This window comes from Pteropus alecto, unplaced genomic scaffold, assembly GCF_000325575.1.
Source record: "Pteropus alecto unplaced genomic scaffold, ASM32557v1 scaffold86, whole genome shotgun sequence".
Lineage (NCBI taxonomy): Eukaryota > Metazoa > Chordata > Mammalia > Chiroptera > Pteropodidae > Pteropus > Pteropus alecto.
Window position 1 is genome coordinate 33,210,077 of NW_006442109.1, and position 7,353 is coordinate 33,217,429.

The following is a 7,353-nucleotide window of genomic DNA, read 5'->3' on the forward strand; positions in this document are numbered from 1 at the left end:
TTTTGTTTATTCAGTAAATACTGGGTTTCTGCTGTATGCCATGCCCAGGGCTGGGCTTTCAGGGTGCACGGGGGACCCAGGCTTAAACCAGCAGGGTAAGGCCCTCAGGCAGCACAGCGTGTAACCCAGATCTCAAAGTGTCTTTCTGTGAGTCCCAGGTACATCAGTCAGCTCTACTCTGCTTTTAAAGTGTGGAATGGTGGGTGCAGGAGCAGTGTCCTGCGTGTTTTGGAAGAGATATGAAATTTTCTTTCAGCCAGTTCTCCCAAGTCAGAGAAACGGTTCACTGAAAGGCCGGCAGGAATCAGTTCACTGGTGAGATTATTTCTGTGCCATTTATAAGTCTTCACTCTAACGGAGACCTCAGTTTCAGGCTTTGATATCATTGGCCTCAGTTTCCTGTCTACGAAAGGGAGACAACAGTGAGAAAACACTCAGGGAAAAAGATCATTCTTGATTTTAATGTTAATGAGTGTACATTGTCTAAATGTCAGAGACTTGTCTAATAGAATTAGCTTGACCGTATTTAGTGAACATGCAAGTTGTTATTATGGCTTTTAAAATTCAAGAAAGATATTGGCACTTTTTTCATAGCAGGAGGCATTTTTTTTCAAGAGGGCTGCTGCAGGTAATTTCTCCACATCCCATAACATGATTTTAGAAGCGCTCTTGCCTCCTGATTCCAAAAGGTAGTTCATTCCCTCACATTCTAGAGACGTATAAAGCTGGGAGGGTCTACCGTATGAATTCTGGGGTTTGTAGGCATTTTAGTTACATTTCATACCAGTTCTCTCTCTCTCAGGAAAATTAAAGACATCTCTTTCTCTAAGATTGGACAAAAGCGTGGAAAAATGGCTAAAGAAGGATGTTTTGAGGTCGTGAGGAAGGAAGTGGTAGGAGAAGCAGGAGGAGGGGAGGTCACTGTGCCTGTGTTTGTCTTGTTTGCCTTCAGATGCGTTCTTGCTCTTCTCTGTTCTTTGATAGCACGTTGAGTTTCCCAGGCTCCCTTGGCAGCTGCCTTCTGGCTGGGTTTAATGTGAGGTCACTGAGGGGAGAGTAGAAGGTGAGAGAATGGGAGAAAGCAATGTAATTTGTTTTCTCTCCCAGCGCACGCATCTTCTCTGAGGCTCCAGTCTCTGCCAGGTGAGCCTGGTCCCCAGGCTCCAGCCAGGTGTCCTCCTCTCTTAGACCCTGTAACCTAAGGAAACCACAGCTTCTGCTATATCATTATTCTCTGGGTTGTTTCACTAACCTCTATAGCTTCCTGGCTCGTCTATCCCTTGTGTTACCAATTTTCTATATTAAATTCCTTGTGTTTGAAATCCTCTGTGTGTGCCACAGAACCACACGGTGATCATTAAGGTGCCACCACCTTGGCACAGGCACATGGGGGCTCAGACAAGGCCACGCTCACATTTCAGAGGTGGCATTGCAGAGTAAAATGGAATGGTAAATATGGCTGACGGAGGCCTAAGAGGATGAGCCGTGGTCAGATTGGGCAGGATGTGGTAGCGGGTTCAGTTCAGAGCCTAGAGAATTCCACATGTGTGAAAGCCCCCCTTTCTAGACTCTAGTAATCTCATTACTGCAAAAAATAGAGCAAAACAAAGCAGAGTAGAACTGCCCTTTGTCTGATACCTAAGAACTGCACCCTGTTTAGCCAAACCTCAACTGGAGCCCTTTTGTAGTGATGATGTTGGGAGCCAGTGAACATCTTTGTAAGCGGGAAAGACTACCCATCAGAGCATTGAACTTCAAGGGGCGCCTGGAGGGCCACTGGGTTCCTCATCACCGTGCAATCAACGTGAACGCTCCATAAACGTTTATGTTTTCCATAATCATTCAAGCACATACTTGGCAGATTATCCAAAATCTCCTTCCTTAGGGTCTCTCCAAACAATTATCTAAGACACCCAAACTACTTCATCAGGCTGAAGTGGGGGTGGGGCGGGGTGGGGTCACTGGGTCATGGTCAGGCACTGTGGGCATTTCTTGCTACCAAACAGCCTTGTTGGTGAAGCTTGGTCTTGCCTAATGTCTAGACATTTATCTGGCAGAATCCCAGACTCAGGCCCCAGGATGGCTGACATGGGCTCCAGGATTGTGTTGTGAACTTAAAACCTGCTGAGTTCCCAGTCACAGCTGCTTTCTAGAGTACAACAAACTCCCCGAGCACATGGAGCTGCTCCAATGTGTGCCTCCTCACCCACCACTCCCCTGTTCTCTTTCCAAGGACCACTCAAGAAGAGATTAATTCTAGTTAGACTCTTTTGCCAGGACACTGGGATAATCAACAAGAGCCAATGGCCCTTCTTCCAGGAATAGTACTCATTTTTTTGTCTCTGCTTCAGATGGTCTTCCACTTTCTCCCTACACACAGAGGAGGCTGACATTCAAAGTAGCCCTTTCATTAGGCACTGCAGTTAAATCTCTGCAGAGGACATTCATGCACCTCCAAGTAGGAGGATAGCTGAGATTTTCTCTAAGGTTCTGTGATTCATTTACAAACATTTCATGAGCCAAGACTGAGGCAGGTGGGAAGACAGGAATTATTTATGAGCTCAAGAAACTCACAATGCAGAAAGGCCTATAGGGTGACAGGAGTCATGGCAGAATCTGTGAAGGTGTTATCGGGAACCAGAAGAGGGACAGCTAATCTAGAATGGGTAGATCAGGAAAGGAAGCCAGAAGGTCATAGCCGAGATGAATCTTGAGTTTTTCAAAGACAGGACAGAAAATGGAAGGCAGAACATTTTAAGCAAAGGAATGCACATGCAGAACCATAAAGGAGAGAGAGACAGCAATGCATGGATGAGTCCAGTCGTGATAGTTTTAAGGGCAACATGCAGTGGGAAGCTAAGAGGTAAGTCTGGCAAGGGAGACAGACTACGCCATGAAGAGCTAAATGGACCACGCTAAAGTGGGTGGGTTTTTATCGTGAAGGATGGGAAGTTCCAAGAAGATTTCATAAGGGGAAAGGACATTATCAAGTTCATATTTTAAAAAGATCACTGATGACAGCGTGCAGACCAGGCCAAAGGCTGCTCAAGTTTATAACTTTGACAAGAAGGAATAGGAATTGGGGGCAAGGGAAATAGAAACACTGAAAATTCAGGGCACATAAAAAGTCTAGGTCCTGTGAGCCATAGGAGCTATTTGTAAGCAAGGCAGTCTCAGTACTGAGTGTGTGTACCCTCTGCGTCTTACGATGTCAGAGTATTTGAGGTTAATTCCGGGAGAAAAGGAACTCCTAACATATTGGGTAAATATTTTTCTCAGCAACTTTCACTTAGAAATACAGTCGGCTCAGAGGTCACTCTTTCTCCCAAATCGAGTATCCCTGATTCTCTTCCCATCCTCCTCTGTGTTTCTTTGGGACCTCGCACATACTTTAGCACAGGTCCTGTAACAGAGCATGGTAATAAGAGTTACTATATATGCAGAACAGATTCTATATACTTGGTTCATTTCATCTTTCCTCCCTACTAGACAAAGCCATTGAGGCTGAGAGGTTACATGACTTAGCCGAGACTTCACAACTATTAAGTGGCAGAGTTGGAACTTGAACTTAGGTCTCTCGATCTCCATGGTGGATACTCAACCATATACCACACTGCTATCCAATACTTCTTAGCTTACATTATGTGTCTGACTGGCGCCACTGTGTTATAGGTTCCTTGAGGCCGTGGACTGTGTCTCACTCTTCTTTTTATCCTGGTACCTTGCATAGGGCCTGACAGAGGCAATCACTGTTTGCTGAATAAATGAACGTTATGGAACATTTTAAAGAAGCCACAAAAAGTTGATCATCTTAGACTGTGTATAAAGAAGGAAGGGTGGTATTCCTTCTTACTTTGATAGGGTTGACAGATTGACTTGAAATGATGTATATGATTCTCAGGATCTTTTAAAACCAGCCAATAGAACTTCTCTCTTCTTCCCCTTTTCCCTGAGTTACTGTCCAAATTTAGGCAGTTCAGTAAGTTTCGAGGCACAGAGTTCCAGCCAAATACCTCAATTTGCTGCACTCCAAGGATGATCTATTTACTCAAGAGATAGACCAGACTAGTGCAGTGGTCCTGCTCACCATGAGGGCAGATCTGTGGGCAGCCTCAGTCCTGGGTTACGCCATGGGCTTTCATTTACTACTGTTCCTCTGACTATAGGAATATCCAGTAGGCATGTGGATGGCATACAGGGTATAATCTGTCCTTTAACTATATCAAGTGCTATGGCAACAGCCTTGGGAATGAGAGCAAAGAAACCTTGGGAAACGTTGGCCAATCAATGGGAGGGAAGCTTACTTAGAGCACAGGAGAGTCTAACGAAGAAGTCATCGGAGCGGGTCAGTTCCATCGCCTCGCAAAAGCAACATCCAGGACATTATTCACGAGATCCATCAAAAGGCAGACCTCCATAAAGAGACTAACATCTTGAAAATGTAACACTCCCTTGAAGCCTCCTGAGGCCTGGGTTTTACCAGCAGCCTGAACACAGCAGGACTCGGGGAGCTTGCTCTTCATATACCTGACTTCTTGTTTCTAAAGGAAAAAAGAGACTCTACCAAGACTTTGTGACTGTCAGGCTGTTCTCCCCAGTATGGTGACTTCATTGTAGATGAATCAGAAACATATGGATCAAATTTCCTCCTAAAATACACATGGGTTTTGCAATTAAAAGAAAATGTGTAGAATATAGCAGATTTGGTGTAAAAGGCAGGAGCCAATAAATATTATCACAGAAATTTAGTGAAAGAAAACTTGATTGCTAGTGGGCACAGAGGAAATCATGAAGAAAAGTAGTAAAAGATTTGTGAATGTCATACCGTGGCTTCTGAAGTTTATAAGCAAAGGCAAAGTGTTTGCAAAGATTCTGGTAGAAACATGTCCTTGAATTTAGTCTTAGAAACTTATAAGTTATAAAGAAAGAATCTTTTAGAAAAAGAGCTGCTACAATTTGGGACGAGATAGACCTAAAAGGCTACCCTAATAGATTGAATGTTCTATTGTTAGATGAATTTAATATGGTAGTAGGACTTGTCAATAAGTTATTCCTTCCAAAAGAAACCAAAAACATATACACAGGAAACAGAAAAATATTTGTAATAGTTCTTAGCAGAGGCAATTGAGGACATGAAGAATAAGAAACATCTTAATAAAACCAATTTAGCAACTACAGTGATTTATCCCCAAGCAGGCCATCATATGGATTTTCATCTTGGTGTTGCTTCCTTGATTAGGATTCACGCAATACCATTTATTTATTCATTCAATTATTCTTTCAGTAGTAACTTATCAAGGATCTATTTTAGGCCCTCAAATACTGAGCCATGCTATGGAAGATGGATACAAAAATATACAAGACATAGACACCTATCATGTAGTTTATAGCAAAATAAATAAATAAATCTTCAGTACTTTGTACACAATTATTGTGTATTTGATATTTGATCCTGTGCCATCACACTTCAACAGAGCTAGGCACAAAAACTTTGTAATTAGATTTACATTTCATCTTGGGTTCTGCTACTTACAAGTTGTATGATCTTGAGCAAGTTATTTCATCTCACTGAATTTTAGTTCTTTCATTTGACAAATGGGAAAGGTAATATCTACTTTATCAAATCAATGTGAGACTAAATTCCCTGCAATACAGCTTCTGTATTAAACCTTGATTTGAATGCCAAATTCAGAATTAGTCAGATTACAGTGGAAAGAATAAATTCTTTACTCCGGATATTTCTAGATGAAACCTATTTAATACAAAGAATCAGGTGCTTAAAAAATTATATGAAGATGTGGAGGAGTGGGGGCGGGGACCCACAGCTGAACTTAACCAGTTCAAGGTCACTATCACAGTTGGGATCTAGAGATCAAGATGTGGATGTCCCATGACACTCCCGAAGCTGTTCTCTCAACACAGAAATGCCGGGTTTGCCTGCAGCTACTGTCTTTCATAGGAGAAGCAGCACAGAAAAATAGTTTTTCTCTGTTCTCTTCTACCTTCAAACTCTTGTGGGAGTGCATCTATTTGGTGTTCTATTTTACTTCCAGGATCCTAGCTGCCAGGGAGTTAGCTAATATAATTTTTAGCTTTCTAGCCCCTGCAATACAAGAAGGCACACAGAAAGTGATGGGAGTACATATTGTATGCCAGTTGACCACATCCAACATTTAAAGTATCACAGTGTTTACACATGATATGATCTGAAATGTTAACTATTATTACAATAGATATGCTAATTTAAGCCAGCATTCATAAACTATTATTCTTAGAAGTGAAAGTAGTCCACATCATATTTCTTCCCCCACTTTGTCAAAAGTATATAACCAGTAAATCATTATTTTCCAAAGCAAGGGTAAGTAGAGCCCAGTTCTCATCTCAGTTTAGCCATCAACTCACAATTTTATGATAGCTCCACAGGAGAAAGTGTAGCCAAATGGTAGATCCTGGAATTTTAGAGGTGACTTTTTTCCCTTCAATCTTCCTGTTTGATAAAATAAGAAAGTGTCTTCTAAAGAAAATGAGTAATTGCAGCAAAGATGTACATCAAACTCAAGCTTTATCATTAGTATTGACACAGGAACCATTCCCCTGCTCCCCACCGCCGCCCCCCGGATGTACAATGGCATGAACGAAAAAGGTAAAGATGGAAGATTTTTTCTTTTTCATTTTTCACTATACTTTATTTCTTTGTCATTGTTGTTGTTGATGTTGCTGATTTGGCGAATGGGTATCTAGTCTTTTTTATCCCCCACAACTTTCAGGAGCTTTCAGATTGGATGATGCTATGTTAGTGTCTGATGGGGAATAATCCGTTATATTTAGATGGCACCAGTAATCCAAAAACATCAGATTACTTTGTAATTAGTCCATCACACCTCGGAAAACTCAGAGAGGTTGGAATAGGAGAGAGGGAGTTATTTTTATTGTAATAGCAGATGAACTTAGAAAGTGAAAAGAATCAATGAAAGAACCAGAATGAAAATGAAGAGATGCTCAATAGTCTATTCTCCGCCTGCCCAACAACCCATGAGAAATGTTCAAAATCAGTTTTTACATATATCATGACTGTCAATTCATCAAAGATGTCCTCGGTAGATGCACAACTCAAACCACATTGCAGTAGTTTTTTTTAATAAAGAAGACTGAAAATATGAATATAATATTTCTTCTAGTTTTACAAATGGATGTGTTTCATAAATAAAACACTGCCAGCAGCTCATACTATGTTCGTTAATATGCTCAGAACAAGTGGGTACACAATAAACAAAACTGTAACATTCCTCAATGAAGTATAATCAGATACTCTCACATGCAGTTTGCCTCCTTGCCTCACATCGTAAGAGAAAG